The sequence below is a fragment of the Lethenteron reissneri genome, chromosome 49 (assembly GCF_015708825.2).
Source record: "Lethenteron reissneri isolate LAM-NWPU_2019-01 chromosome 49, ASM1570882v1, whole genome shotgun sequence".
NCBI classification, from domain to species: domain Eukaryota; kingdom Metazoa; phylum Chordata; class Hyperoartia; order Petromyzontiformes; family Petromyzontidae; genus Lethenteron; species Lethenteron reissneri.
Window position 1 is genome coordinate 2,346,881 of NC_083827.1, and position 16,486 is coordinate 2,363,366.

At 40.6% G+C, this 16,486-nt stretch overlaps 1 long non-coding RNA gene across 1 annotated transcript; it reads left to right on the forward strand.

Annotated features, from left to right (window-relative positions):
- Nucleotides 1–712: 712 nt before the first annotated feature.
- On the forward strand, nt 713–16,198 carry LOC133354828 (uncharacterized). The gene is made up of 6 exons (XR_009756630.1): nt 713–863; nt 3,762–3,818; nt 7,495–7,869; nt 10,427–10,651; nt 11,425–11,480; nt 13,146–16,198. It is a non-coding gene; the product is annotated as an uncharacterized LOC133354828 (long non-coding RNA).
- Nucleotides 16,199–16,486: the final 288 nt, after the last annotated feature.

A 16,486-nucleotide genomic window follows, 5' to 3' on the forward strand; every position in this document is an offset into this window, starting at 1 on the left:
CAATGTAAATTTAATTGCATCGCTGAATAGATCGTGCCTTCTGCTCACAAGAACACTTCTTCCCACAATGCAATAGGACAACAACATGCTATTTTGAGCATATATGAGCTTATTTAGAATACTTTTTGATAATTTAATAGTGTATCTGTTACTCAATAGCAATTATTAGGTCAATATTCATATGCCTATTTCAAAATAGTTCATTAGAGAGCATTGTTTAAATAAAATTTTCATCAGACCCCCATATTGTAAACAAGGGCAGTCTCCGACTTTAGCCGCTCAATGTGCTTTCATGTATGTTGCCAGTTCAAGGTCATATTGTTATTGACACTGTGTTGGATTTTTATGTCGTTTTCATGTCTCTCTCGATGTCCACGTGAATGTTGGGGGTCTCTTTGTGGCTCTTGCTGGATTTGTGTATTTGGCCAAGTTCTTTCTACCCCCCTCCCCCATTATGACTGCATACAAAACAAACAATAGTTACTTTAATGTAATTTCTGTAATTTATTTATCAAAAAGTGTTATTTCTAAAATAAAATGCCAAAAAAGTGTTATTAAGCACGTGTAAGCAGTTTTTTTCCATTCAAGCCAGAAATGGAACATTTTAAACTTTCCACCAGAGAGCAATGGAAAAACCTCCAGACGTGACCAATATTTCCAGTAACTGGCTCTAAAAAAGAAAGATGATAATCTCTGGCAGCAGTGCCGTTCGCTTTAATTTATCAAAGATCAACAATCCCGCACCTGTAGGAAGAGATGCAGAAGTCTGATTCAGAGTTCACCTCTCGTGTAGTTTGGTAGCAGCTTCACGCAATGCGTGCGTTGCAAGCCACATTGTTTCATGCTCCGCTTTAAGCCAAAAGGTAAGCTCAACGCTCCCTTTTCTCTCAGTCTTCCATCGTCTCTTTTGAAACTTTCATATTTTCCTGATTTTGCAATGAGGTGATCTTAAATTCTAACAGTCGACTTGTTTTGTCTCTACCAGTTTAACACGCTTTTGCGACCAATATTATTCACAATGAAGGCTTTTTTTGGGTTAGATCGCGTAAATACAAATGTCGTTAACCTACCAACACCACCCTACACAGGGAAATTTTAAGGTATGCCACGTAAAAAAACCGTAACAATTAGTTACTACTTCAGAAAACCGGTGTGTTGGAGAGTAAACCTACCACATTCACAATTTGAGTACGACGTTTCTCTGGTGAATACAACCAGCTTCATCAGGCCATTTGCAATTCTGGCGATTGACAATTATAGCGATTTGTAATTCTGGAAAATCACCTGATGAAGCTGATTGTTGTAATCACCAACGAAACGTCGTCTTCAATTGGTAAATAATGTTGGTTTACTTTCCAACACAGCAGTGTGCTGTACTAGTAAGGAATTGGTATGTTTTGTTTACGTGACAAACCTTACTAGTTGGCTGTATCAGGTTGTGGCAGGTTTAACGACATTTACATTTAATTAATCTAACCTAAAAAAAAATTGTCTTTACCGTGTTGCATGCACTCGGTTACAATAAACTGGTTTTCCTTTGCATATTCGTAATATTAAGAGGATGAATGTCCCATGTGCACTTATTTTTTCCTCCGCTATACGTCTACAGTTGACATCATACCCCACATGTGTTATCCTGTACGAATAGGCAGATACGATGACTACACATTTAAATGTGGCATCAAATGGCAATAAATACGCCTGGTTATACCTCTATAGCAATCACATGGATTGCATTCATAAATGTTTACATTTTGCGATGTAATTGGCTTCAACTAAATAAATACCTGGCGATTAATAATAACTTGAGTGTGTACTGCATTAACGGCCACATGGTAGGTGTGTCTTTGGAGTAAAATTTGAAACAGATATCAACGTCTTATTTAAGTAGAATAGAAAAAATGCCTTCATAAGCAATATAGTCTGAACCGAGCCGTATTCAGGATCCAATGGAAATAACCCTGAGCCAACCTCTTCGGCTGCAAACGTGCCATTTCGGCTCCTTCACAAAACTAAAATATGGGCCACCTATGCTTGCGAGGCCCTCGGAAATAGGTCAGTCGCTTACAATGAACCGTTGGCCCCTGTGCTGCAGCGCAAGAGGGGATCAAGAGCGGCAGGCGATGTGACGCGAGGTCGTGACCGTCTTGCGTTGAGATGCGTTGAGGCCATGAACAACGTACGATGTTGTCATGAACGCTCACAATCACCGTATTAGCCGTTAACGTGGCGACGAGGGACGCAGAGTTGGCTATGAAAAGCGCCGAGGTAGGAAATTTGGAAGCGGGTCAAAATACATTTTTAACGTGACAACAAACGGCACAACAATGTTACAACAGAAATGTTAATTGTCGTGCACATCGGCGTGCTGCTTTCCATAATTGAGTTAACATTTTCAATACTGATTTAATTGGTTTAATACGTCGGCTTTCGCGACCAATATTATCTATAATAGAAACAGGAGGATTTCTCCACAAATCTGGCTGTCGCCTGATGATGCTAGTTGCAAATACCGGTGAAACGTCGTACCCGAAATTGTAAATGTTGTGGGTTTACTCTCCAACACACGGGTGTGCTGCACTAGTAAGGAATTGGCACGTTATGTTAACATGACAAACCTTACAAATTGGCTGTGTCGGGTGGTGGTGGGTTAACGACACATTTATATTTACGCAATCTAACCCCAAAACACCTCTATTATGGACAGATTCAATTGTCAGTGGTTTACTATTTATATTTTAAGGTACTGTATTTTATTATATTCTTGCGTATGGAAATTTTTTCGGGAGAGTTCGTGCAGTTTTGCTGTTCCTCCCCCGTTAAAGGAGCACATACTACAGGAGATGACTGTGTGGTGCACAGGTTGGGTTGCATTGCAACAATCACACGACTGTGAGTTGTGTCTTTCAGATCATTTGGCTGCTATAAATTTCCACATGATAAAGCCACTCCCTTGCCCTATAATTTGTGGCCAGGTTGCTTCTGGAAAAGAAGCTAATAGCTCAGTGGGCTTTAACTGTTAAAATAAAAATAGTTTAGTTTTGTTGTATTTGTGATTGATTTGCTTACCTTTCCAATATTGTTTGTTATTGTAACATTGTGACCCGCCCTTATTGGACATATTAAAAAAAAGCTTTATAGCTCAAACTTGATTTGAAGCTTTCGTGACTGCAGGAATTACTCTTTGGTTTTTTCGGTAAAGTCACGTAGATCTAAACCCAAAAACGTTGATTATGAATAATATTGGTCGCGAAAGCCTACGTGTTGAACTGAAAGTCACGTAGACTTTACCGAAAGAACCAAAGAGCTTTATAGCTCATCGGATTCTTCCAGTATAAATACATATTCTGATTCTAGCCTGTTGATGCTCTGATGCAGTTGTTGGTTGCACATGTGTCTTAGAGGAGGAGGAATATGAAAGTCAGGAGGTGCAATGTTTGGGTCTTAAATGATGTTGTGTTTATTCTGGACACCTGCGTTGTTCCATTGTTCGCCGTTGTTCTCGGCAAGCAGCCTCTTTATATGTGTACTGCATTTGCATAATGCTATGCGGAATGCAACCAGTAAAACATTTCTGGTACCTATTTTTGTCATTTACAATTTCGTCATATTTTCACTCTTGTGTTGTGTTTTTGTGTTGGCCGACAATTAGTTAACAAGTGCTCCTTTTTGAAATGTTTGCCATTATATTACGTATGCATACATTAAACAACAAATGGAAAACTTTGATTCTCACAAATGTTCTGTTTTTTGTTTTTCAGATTCAAAAATGTACTTTCTGGGAAATATAATTCTGTTCTACATGGTGTTTCCAATGAGTAAGTTTTATTTAAACTAATTTAGGTTTTCCATTAGTTTGGATTACATATCAGATCTGAACAAACAAGAAGGCCCATCGTACGCACTCACTCACTGCAGCTTATCTTATTTTATATTTATAGAGTTACTTAGCGAGAGGGGCGCCACGGTGGCGAGATGTTAACTACCTCGCCCTTTATTCATGATGGTTGTGGTTTCGATTCCTACCCTGATGCGTGGTGTATATTTAGTTTGCAGGTTCTCCCTGTGGTCGGGTGGATTTTTTTCCCTCCACATTTAGAATCAACATGCGTTTAGAGTATTTGGATGCTATATATTTCCACATAATTAAGCCACTTTGTTGAGCTATCATTTGTGGCCAGGTCGCTTCTGAAAAAGAGCTATATAGCTTTGTGGGCTTTACCTTGTAAAATAAGGTACGAAAAATAGTGTATAATTTAGTGTAGCTTACAAACACGACCACCACTGCTGTCGCGAGCCGAACCCTCCCCGCGCTGCGTTTATATATTTTGTTTCTTCTTAACTAGAATTCAGTCAAAACAAAACATTATCCTATAAAATATCGAGTGGAAAACAGTACCAAACATGTAAGCTGACTGACGTTTGCAAATACTTACTAACAGCTCCATTAAAATGTGTAATGATACGTGTGCTTGTTTGCCAAATAATAGTTTGTGTTTTTTTTAAAGTTGTGCGAACAAGGCTCATGATACTTTACGGTTCTCACTGCCAAGCCAATGTAATTCTCACAACTCTGTCAATGCTTGCATGCTAACAGCATAGTCGTTACTTATCAACTATGGACAACTGAACACACATGCACTTAATTCTGCAGAATTGTTAGCGATTACATGGATAACAATGGTCAAGCAATGTGCCCATGGTCACCCTATGAGCTACTTGAGGCCCTAAGTAATGTATATTCTACTTCTGCCCTGGCTATGTGCCACCGTGACCGTGTGTAATGTGCGTGACTTACACTTGGTAGGTTGTAAGCACAAATACAGGTCGCAGGTCAACTCAACCGATCTCCACCAACACTTACGATAATTCACAATTAAGTGGCGATAGTGTCACCTTGGCACGTGTGCCAGGCTAGTTGCACTTTTAGGGCATGAGAAGTAACAAATGCTCGCTGTCCTGTTGTATTTTGGGGTAAACCGTTTGGGATGTCGCAGTCCCTCGTGCGTTTTTAGGCAAGCGAAATGTTACTACTACAGAGGGGTCTCCATCCCCATTGGAATTCTCCATCAATAAAATGTTCCTAATAAATTAACAAGGTCTATGTAAGACTGAAACGGGAGGCTTTTTCCAAAACTCTGGCTGTCGCCTGATGAGGCTGGTTGTTAATTACCGGCAAAACGTCACGGTAAATGCTGTGAGTTTACTCTCCAACACGCTACCGGTGTGCTGAACTCAATAACGAATTAGCATGTTTTGTTAACGTGACAAACCTTACTAATTGGCTGTGTCAGGTTGTGGCGGGTTTAACGACACATTTATATTCACGCGATCTAACCCAAACACCTCTATGATGAACAACCATGTTATTTACGTTATTGGAATGGAATAATTAATTACTATTTTCCTATCAGATAATGTAATAACATTACAATACGCTTTGAATTCATACCTTTTTTTAAATTTTCAATGAATAACAGTTGAGTTAAACTGTATTTCACAGTATTCAATTGGAACTTCACTGCACACACGAGTTCTACCCTTCAATGCGTGCACTAAGTCATCAGTCACACACACATATATATTCTTTATGCAGTACTTCGAATTGTTACTCACAACTCTGATCACGCCGTTCTGATCAATCGTCGTAAGTCACCTACATACGTATAAACGGTACCCCGTGTGAATGCAGCAACTTTTATCTCATTTATCCATAGCGTCGGTACCTTGAAAAATGCATTAATTAAAGGAGTGACTATACTCATCGTAAACACGCACTACATTCAATTTTCAGCACTAAATTAGTTTGTGGATTTGTAGTAAGTATTGCTGCTTTGGTAATTATACAACTGACTATACTTTCGATAAGCACGCTTGGACACGTACAGTGAGACAGAAGTTTCACAAAATGTACACTATATATTACTTGTATGTGAATAATGTAAGATTTTAGTCCAAAGTCACCCTTTAGCCTATTGCAGCACATTACAACAACGAGTGTTTACGTGGACACATCATTAATACCACATCCAATAAATATCTATATGTATCTTGCCGGTATATACAAATCTACATGCCTCAGTGATATTGAAACATGCATAAAAATATGAACTTTGGTTAAACGATCGTTCAGTCTATGCTTATAATTATATCAAAACGTGTTCACGTTTAAACCTAGGCCTACGAGAGCTCACACACCACTAGGTTTTGAAGTGTCAAAGCCACAGTGTCCCCCTATTCACATAGTCAAAGCCACAATGTCCCCCTATTCACATCGTCAAAGCCACAATGTCCCCCTATTCACATCGTAAAAGTCACAGTGTCCCCCTATTCACATAGTCAAAGCCACAGTGTCCCCCTATTCACATCGTAAAAGTCACAATGTCCCCCTATTCACATAGTCAAAGCCACAATGTCCCCCTATTCACATCGTAAAAATCACAGTGTTCCCCTATTCACATTGGCAGAAGTCGTGCTCATCTCAATTGGCGGCCCTGTGCCTGACCGTGCCGATTCCACATTCCTCTGCTGATGATGCGCGCTCATTGCACAAATGTGCATTGCACTTTAACGATCTTGCACATACACGACAAACGAATTTCATATTTTAAGTTACATGTAGCTTTCCTCGTGTACATGCAATATAATTAATTTAAAATGTCCTTATGAACGTAAGTCGAATCAAAACTACCTGTACAAGACATATATATAATTGCATGACGGTAATATATTGGCTTACTTGGGTAAGGGATGGGCAATGAAATGGGAGTGTTGGGTTGTGGGTAGACAGCACCCTTGGACAAAGCAGCTCATAGACCACGTTATTGATCCAGTGGCCACCGTGCAAACCAGTCACATAACTGCTTGAATGTAAGCATAATACATAGAATGAGCTTAACAAAAACAGATAATAACAAATTATACTGCGTTCATTTCCACAAATTACCCACTTCAAATTACGTGTTTTTATAAAAAATTAACTTTTATCATGGAAACCTATTTATGTCTTACAGTTGTTCTTCAGTAACGAGATTACTAAAGCTGTAGAAGATATGATACATTTATAACGTTAACTAGCCAATATAATTGCTGTATACAGTGCACTATGTCATGCTGCGTTTGTTTAATAACATTACAAAACAGACCCCCTGAGATTGTGTCACATCACATCCACCTGTCCCATATAAATATAATAACATAATTTAAAACAAGATATCATAACACATGGATCGATCCTCGTTTAAATGTAGCTAAGCGAACACTGCTTGCTCAATTCCATTTAGGGCTCTGATGTACACACTTTCATTTGTGTCGTACACATATGTGTGCCGAATACTGCACAGTATTTCCATATGGAAATGGGGTACAACTGCTTTAAATATATACGTGTGCATGTGCTTAAATATATGTATATTGACCTCTTCCCTATTTTTTTCTCCCCCCAATCCTTGCTATATCCCTCGTCTTCCCGGCCCCTTGTCCCACCACTCCTAGGCACCGCCAACGAAACCCGGGACATATTGGTGACTGAAGGAGATCAGGTTGTGCTGCCCTGTGGTGTTGATGATGGCTCCTTGAAGAGGTGACGTGGAGAAGAGTCGTGATGTACGATACACGGATGGTGACACGGAGCAAAACGACTTCAGAGCGATTATATGGACACCGGAGAATGCGCTTTTGAATAGTTGGGTTGTTAACGTGTGGATGGGAATTGCGCGTTGTCAATCATTTGCGAGGCCCAACACCATTTCTCTCTGCTGATACCTGTCTTACGTATTGAGAATCTGGGGTCATTCCGCTGCCTATACACTACGAATATTTCTAAAATCATGCAGAGACTAGAATATCAACTCATCATAAGAGAAAAAGGTAAACACCAATGGTGAACTGTGCAACCAACATCGGACTACGGTTTCGTTATTTCTGTATGGTGAAACGTTTACAGCTTCGTATTTGTGATGAGTTTGGGATATAAATTCGGATGTTGTATTCGTAAAGACAATTTCTCTCAGATCTTGTTTGTTTCAGTCACCAGGAATGTAAAACATATTTGTGGAGAAAATCGTGACGTGCCACGTGCAACTAGTTTTGGCGGGAAAAGCGCGGCGCCGACCTCATATTTGTGACATCACTTCAGGCTCGAGGATTATTCCGATATTAATTTCTAATGATCTGAAACCTCACATCCAGGCCTGATTTTTGTTTTATTTGTTATGGGGTCAACACAAACATTGCAATTGCATTCCTACCATATCTATGTGTCCACACAGCTGTAGGATAAATAGTAACAAATATGTGTTACACATGCAGTGAGCTAATATTGATTTCACTGACGTCCGCAGTTGCTTGATTTATAATTTACTTAACGATTAAGGTGTGACACAGTGGGCATATTTTGAGACATTCCAAATAACCCCCATTTCTCCATTGGAGTTGATAACGTGGAATAAACACTTGAAACACTTGGGAGTTGTGTGTGTAAAAGGATTCTTGCATGCAGTGGTCTGTGAGTGCCGGCTAAATGTCAGTTTATTTGGCGCTGTAAGTGTGGCTCATCGGATTCTTCCTATCTAAATAAAGATTCTGATTCTGAACATCGTCGTGTTGTTAGTAGCAGTCTATCGTGCGACACGGCTAGGTGTAGTATTCAAGCAAACGATACGTGACGTGCGATTGTAATAGCAGGCTCGTCGCTATTACAACCATGCAACTTCTAACAGCACAGGCTCACTTATTAATCAGAAGCACGTGGGTAGAGTCAAGGAGGACTGGCTGAACGAGGGATGCCAGAGCAGAATAATAGCCATGGGCCATCTGACGAATCAGAAGCCAGAGGTTGGGCCAAATAGTCCAGCGGTGGGAAATTCAAACTTAATTTAGTAATTTGTTATCCAATAATGGAAAGGGCCAAATGAGCATGTACATTTAAAGGCAGTAGGTACTGGCGAGGAAATATGGTTGCAAAAGGGCCCGTTTAGCGCCGTCAGACCAATTCCCAAACAGAGCTCTGGGTGATTTAAGAACAGCAATTGTCTTCTCACAAACAGAACCACTGAACACAGCCACCATCGCAGGCAGCGTCCCAGATTACGTGGTCAGGGTGACCTGGCCAGCCAGCCAAGACGCCAGTGTTGGTCAAACTTAAAACTAGGATGAGCTGAGCAAATGCTGCCTCTGGTTTATCACATGCCCCATATATGTAGCAGGAGCTGAGACAATTACCCCGATAGGGCCATCACATGCTCTCTTCCACCAGCCAAGTAAGCAAGGTTATTATTTTATCAGCGCCGAGCCCGATGGTGGGATGATACTCCTTAATAATCAGGCAACTCAACAGAAGCCTGTGGGATTTTTAAGAGCCAGCACATTTTCTTGCATCATAATAATAGATAATGTTAGGCCAGTCGGCCGGCACAATGTGCCAGATGCCCCAACCCGTTACAGAGTAATGAGTATACAGTTAATAAATAAGTTCAGAGCAAGATTGCGGAGGTGTAACTATTGGGGAGTGGCAAAACGGCGATTATGTCGCTCTCGTGACAAGTGTGACGCTGCGGTGCATTGGACATCAGAACCAACATATTTATTTAGACTGGAGGAATCCTATAATGCGTACTGTTATGCGTGAAGAACTGGGTTGAACTGAAACCCCAAGATTGTGTACGCATGCTGCCAATAAACGTTGGCTTTTGTTCTAAAACTCTAATTCCGTCTCTGAATTTATTACAGGCACGCCCCTGACTGACATTTTTTTACGTAAAAAACAGGGCCATTAGTGCCGGAATTGGCTGATTTGCATTGTTTTTGATTAGCTGAGACAGGCAATCAGAGTACTCGTTACCCGATCACATTGCTCGCTCAAACACACATGGGCTATGACCGTACAGCTTAGCATTCTTTTTACCAGTGGGGACTCCTCATATCCACTTTGATATAAGGCACTGGGTGCATATCCTGTTGTCGATGATTATCCATGCCAATCATGGGTACTAGGAGGCATATACAATGTATGCAGTATATGCTTTTAATAGACGAGGCAGTTACAGAAAAAGAGGAAGATCAGTCACGTAAAAGTGGCCCCGTGTTAGCAAGTTTCAAAAATTTCCAGACGACTGGCTGCGTTCACACCCTCTGAGATACAGCCACATACACGTATAATTGTGGTTTTTGGTGGCACGGTGTAAAATGATGTGCAAACTCTTATAGTGTGACCTCGTGTCGGGTCAGCTACTTTGGTGATCCATAACAACATTCCTATATTTAAAACTGTTAAGCAATGCAATTTCAAGGGGATTTCATAGTTTCACAGTTTTCTATGGTCAGTGAGGTTAACGGGCTATAATTGTGAGTAGCGCGGTGTAACAATTCACAAGGCAATGTGTGTTGTTTCTAGTGGTGTAATTAATGTTCTTGCTAATGTTCACAGGGACCGAACCAGTGGGAAATGTCACCACGAATCCATCAAGATGCATCTCAGAGGTGGCCAGCTCAGGTCCTTCTGGCTGTGAGAACTCACACACAACTCAAGGCACTGAATGTGACAACACATTGAGGAAATACAAGATGCTATTTTTCATCTCTCTTGCAATGATGGCTGTTTTGATAACAGTGTTGGTCGTGGTAATCTTCAAACTGGTCAAGCAAAAAAAGGGTAAGAAAAACTATTACATTGGCATCTCTATAAGTAGTCAGTGGTTGGTGATTATATATATACAAAATGCACAGTGTGGTATAATTATGCACGTAAAATGTATGGCATAGGTAGTAGCATGTTAATAATGCTCGACAGAGAGATGAGTGTTGTGGGGATGGGATTCAGGATGATGAAGGTCTTTTATTAATGTGGAAATGATGCTCGTGAAGTACGACATTCGGGGAGACTGGTGAGAGAATTGGGAGTGCGAGTAGAGGGGACACTGGAAGAGGAGAGGACGGGGCATGCATAGAGAGAGGCACGTTGGAGACCAGAATGGCCCTTCTAATTTTTTCAAACTTTTTAGAGAAATAAGCGGTCAGTTCCTCTGACCTGACAGTAGACCGAGTGCCTATGGAATTTATACCCCCTCCTCCTGATACCAAGGGGTACATGGGCAAGTTTTAGGACTGTTGCTCATGCAGATGCTATGGCTGCGTTGGATACTCAGCCCAGACCTCCCAATATATCCTGGCTCAGTGGTGAAGAGCAGCCGGTGTTGATGTTGCACAGCCCTTGTCAACCCACCACTGGATAAGGGTATACCCATGTCGTGCAGGTTTGTAAAGTTTTTTTTTACCATACTTCACCAATCTGGTTAGTGCGAGTTATTTAAGGGACATGGGCGAATACCAATCCCCTACAGACCGCACAGAGACGTTAATAACGTGGGATTTTCCAGTCAAACGCCTTATGAAATTAATTTTAATGAGTTGTTGTTCCAAAACCAGGAATTCCCACACCGGTGCCAAGAGAGAACACCCATCTCACACGAGGACATACTACGGTACGCGTCACACAGTAACAAAAGAACAATCACTACATGTAAATACTACCATTATATATGCATGCAAATACTTGTAAATATGGTGTTGCCTTAATAACGAATGATACCACCACAGAATTATGAATGGTATGTTATAATAATAATGGCATCTATAACGCACCAGATTTTTCAGACAAGTCAGGGCTGCTCGAAAACCTGAAAGTCAGAATGCATTTGATGTTGCGGATGTGCAAAAGGAGATGGAGTTCCACACCAAGGGGGCGGTAGCAGAGAACCGACGTGAGGCTGTAACAGTTCGATACCTTTGTTGGCCTAAGTAACATTTTAGTGACGCTGCTGCGTAGGGGCTCTGCCATGAGCTTCGGTGCAAGGCGAGATTAGTGAGGTGAGGTGTGGCGGTGGGAAATTGGTGGTGAAGGCGCGATGACAAAGGCGGGAGATTGTATTATTCGTCCTGCTGGCGAAAGAGAGCCAATGCAAAGCACGGAGAGCAGTAGCTGAGTCGACTCGCAGATGAAAGACACCAAGGACAACATGATAGGAAGGATGGCAGTTTGCCCGTGTTGAGACGTGTGTGGTTTATATATGCAGGTGCTGAAGTTAGCTAGCCCGTCATATAACAGACCATGGAACACAATCTCGGATTCATAAAAAAACGTAGGAGTCATCATCACAGTGATAGACTCCGCTACCCCTGACGTTATCATCTGGCTCGTTAACCACCTCAATGTAAAATAACAGCTGTACCACTACATCAATATTCGTCACACCGGGAAGAAACCTGTTGTAATCACTATCAATTCTGGAATATCAAGGTTCCGTACTGTCTCCAACATTATTTTTTATTATGATAAAGGTTTTTTTTATTACTCTTTGGTTCTTTCGGTAAAGTCAAGTAGGTATAAAATAAAATAAATCACGACGTTTCGATCGCAACACAAGGGGTCGTCCTCAGGTGGAAAAAATATAATCCAACAGTGGAATAAATGGAAATCAACTACAATTTTCGCTGTCCAAGCTGCTGAAACGTCACTCTCTTCATTTCTGACTTGAAAAAAAAATCGTCGAGTGGGGTGATAATAACCTCCATCACTTTCATTGTAGAGAAAACCCAGTCAATGCGCTTATCATTTAATGTTATCATGCATTCTATCAGCATGTTTAATTATGCTACTCTTATCCAAAGTGAAGCCCTCAAATTGCTTTGAATAAATAGTTATCTGATCTGTCATGGAACAGTTGCATAATGAATCATGTTTGGGAGTAAGTTTTTCCCATAATGCACCAAGTGCTCTATTGCATGTTTCATGCAGGTAGGGTGTACACAGTAGTAGTAATTGTGTTTCACAGCAAGAAACACCTGGGTTCAATTCTTGACTCGAGTGCCTTTCTGTGCCGAGTTTGTATTCTCTCCCGTTGATCTGCGTGGGGAACCTCCAAGTTCTCTGGTTACCTCCAACAGATTAAAACAAACACCATGCAATGTTACTTGCATTGGCCACACTTCCCAGTATTTGAAACATTATTTGGTAATCACTCACTTGGGATTGCGCATGGAAATATCTGCAAAAAAACTTGGCATGATATTTGTGAAAAAGCGAGATTGCTGGGTAAACAAGTGCAATACAAATAACAATGTATGCATGCGTTTAATTTTGATTGCAGGATATTGAAGTGGATGGCCATGTCCATTATGCTAGCTTGGATCTGGACCAGAAGACCCGCAGAAAAAACTCTGCAGTAGTGAAGCAAGAAAAAACCATCTACGCCTCTGTTCAGCTGGAATAATTGTAGCTTTCTTCGATACAAATGTGGATGTCTTTACTGCAAATATTACTGACACAAATAATATCTACGTTTTTATTCGTATATGTTTTTTTACTAGTGGAATAAAAACGTATGCAGAACATGTATTTGTTGAAACAAATGTTTTATAATGTTAATATTTTTGTGCATTAATTTTTAAACCATTAAATGTTAACGAGGCAGCCACGCAGACTAGCTTGGTTTATGGGTCTGGTGTAGGGTCGCCACTTTTACCACAGACCAAAACTCAGATATATTTTTCAGTCTAGGTCTACGAATGCTGTGCAGTATCCTTCCTATATCCTAGGCTGATGCCATGTCAGGGGCACTCAGCCAAATGGTATTTGGTCAGCATCACCGACTTGGCTCAAACTTGATTTCAGCCAAATGTAATTAATCTCGGTCACTAGTGGATCAAGCTGATGATCGCCAATGGCCTGCACAACACAAATATCATTGTACATATGGGTCTGTCGCTTAATTTGGCCCATTTCAGCTTTGGAGACAAAACAAAATGTGGATTTACTGCCACATAAGAAACCTTCCTCAGAGACACAAGCTGTGTTGAGAAATAACCACTGGCGCCTGGAAGGCTCACCATGACCGAGCGTCCACACCGACTTAGTCGAGCAGACTACAACCAACGGTTACCAAGGGAGGCCCTCTCAGAGGGCTGATTCAGGATAGCGAGGCCAGTGACATCACGCGACCGCGTGGGGCAGGTTAGGGGGCATCGTTTTGGAGGCCAATGCAGAAGAAAATGAAGGCCAATTGAACAGACGCAACATAGTCCTCCGAGTACTCAATCGGATGACACAAGTAACATCACTCATTGCATCAGTGATGGGCAACCTAGACGAGTCAGTGGGCCACGTGAGCACCCCTCCTTCACCTCAAGCGGGCCACAAGCTTGACATCGTTGATTGTGCACTAATCGTGACTCCAAACATCACCTTAGACACAGACCAGGTCACCAAAAGCGGGAGGGGGGGGGGGCTCCACGGGCCGCAGGTGTCCCACCACTTCCTTACATTATGTGGACAGCCTCATTTGGAAGTTTGAGAATGTGCAAGGGAGGTGAATTGGCTGGGTCAGTTTGGTTCAACTCACCTGGTCCAGATGCTAGTAGGAAATGGAAACGTGGCGAGCTTCGTGTACTCATGGGTAGAACGGAATTTATGTCGTTATTGTATGAAAAATCTATAATGTAAGCCAAAATTGCGCCTATCCGATACTGGTTTGTTACTCTTTGGGTGGGCTTGAGTGCATATGCATGAGTGGGTGGATCGTCAACGTTTATTGTGCCATTTGATAGCTCTTTGTGTCGGGACACGATGTTGATCGCATATTTGGGAAATCTAGTGAAACAACAGTGGGAAGGAAAGGGGAAAATTTTAAAGGTAAGAAAATATATTATGACTTTTTCATTTTAGTTTTGTTAATAATTTTTTTAAACTGAATCCCAAGAACATGAAATATGTTATGATAGTGCACGATTTATGTGCAGGGAAATTATCTGCAAATTCTTTTTTTATAATTACGAATTTATTCAAAAGCCCAGTTTGATATGTGGTGTATTCGTGAGATGTATATTTGTTGAAAATAAACCAAAATGTCAGCAAATTACTAGTTAGTTTTGAAAGCATCATTTTCCAGCAGTTGACACAAGTCTAATGTAATTACACAAACGTTACATTTAAAATAGATTTTGGGGATCATAAAAAAAAGTTTAAGTATGATTTACATTCACAGCTTTAAGATATTGTAACGTTCATTATAAAAGTGTAATTGTACATTTTAAATTCTGTGTTGGAGTTTTAAGGTACATGTAACACCACATGCAAATATATTGTGATTTGTGTTTGAATTATTTCTCCACTGCTTTTTTTACAATTGTGACAATTCACCTTAACCCTGAATTGAGATAATTCATCAGATTACTGGTGGGGGATTGGATCTTTACACGCGTATTAATAAATATTGTATTCTTTGGGTCTTTCGGTAAAGCCACGTAGATAGATCAAATAAAAAAAATAACAATATCATGACGCTTCGATCACAACACAAGCAATCGTCATCAGGTGATAAATATCGCGGGAGAGCTGATGAGAATATATGGTGGGAGCGCTGCTAAGGTAAGGAGTGATAAAGGGTTTGGGATGGGTGTAGCCCAAGGGTCAGTGGGAGGGGCTAGAGATGAAATTTGCATGTAAATGTAAGATCGAAATCTTGACAAACGAAGCTGTGGGGGTGGTCATTGTATTGTGAGAGATTAGCATGTCAATGTAAGAAATGTGCTTGTAAATGTAAGCTGAATGCAAAGATAACCTGATTTCCAAGTTAAACCTCCTTTCCAATAAGAAGCCAGATTCATGCATTAAAAATGTAGATGGTGACAAGATTGTCATCAATCAGAGCAACAGCCCAATTTCTGACAGTCTAAAATCGGTTCTCGCTAAAAGGTTGAATTTCGGAGTCACCCCTAAACACATCCCAGTTGATGATTTCATTGCCCAGGTCGACGTCGCCCTAAAGCGTTTGGGACACATTCCTGCAGACCTGGCAAGATCGGAAATCGCTGCAATCCTCAAAAACGCTAAGACACCTATTAGCAACATCAGCAAGGATGAGCGCATTTGAGCTTTCTCAACTAAAAAGGAGAGATGACAGAGTCATCCTCTCAGCCCACAAGGGCAATGCCACTGTCATCATGGACAAAACCACATACAATAACAAAGTTCAGGACCTACTTAATGATGTCAGCTATACCAAAACCAATAGAGATCCTACCAACCGCCTGGTTTCTTTTGTATGAACAATCTATGAGGGCTTTATTGGGGTATCTGAATTAGCACTAAGAATAATAAAGATGGTAAGCATTGTTTCAGAAATAAAAATTTGTAATAACATACGTTTTTTTGTACTGTACTCACAAGTGTATTTTACTGTAGCACAGTTGATTACGTACAGTGTGAAATAAGTTCAACCTATATGTTTAATGTAGCTCTCTGAGACGCCGTCTTGTCTTCTATATATTTATATTCTTGGTTCTTTCGGTAAAGTCACGTAGAAGGGAAATAATAATAGAATACAAATATTGTTTAATATTTGTATTATTTTATTATTTCCCTTCTACGTGACTTTACCGAAAGAACCAAGAATATGAATCCCTGCAGTCACGAAAGCTTTACATCAACATT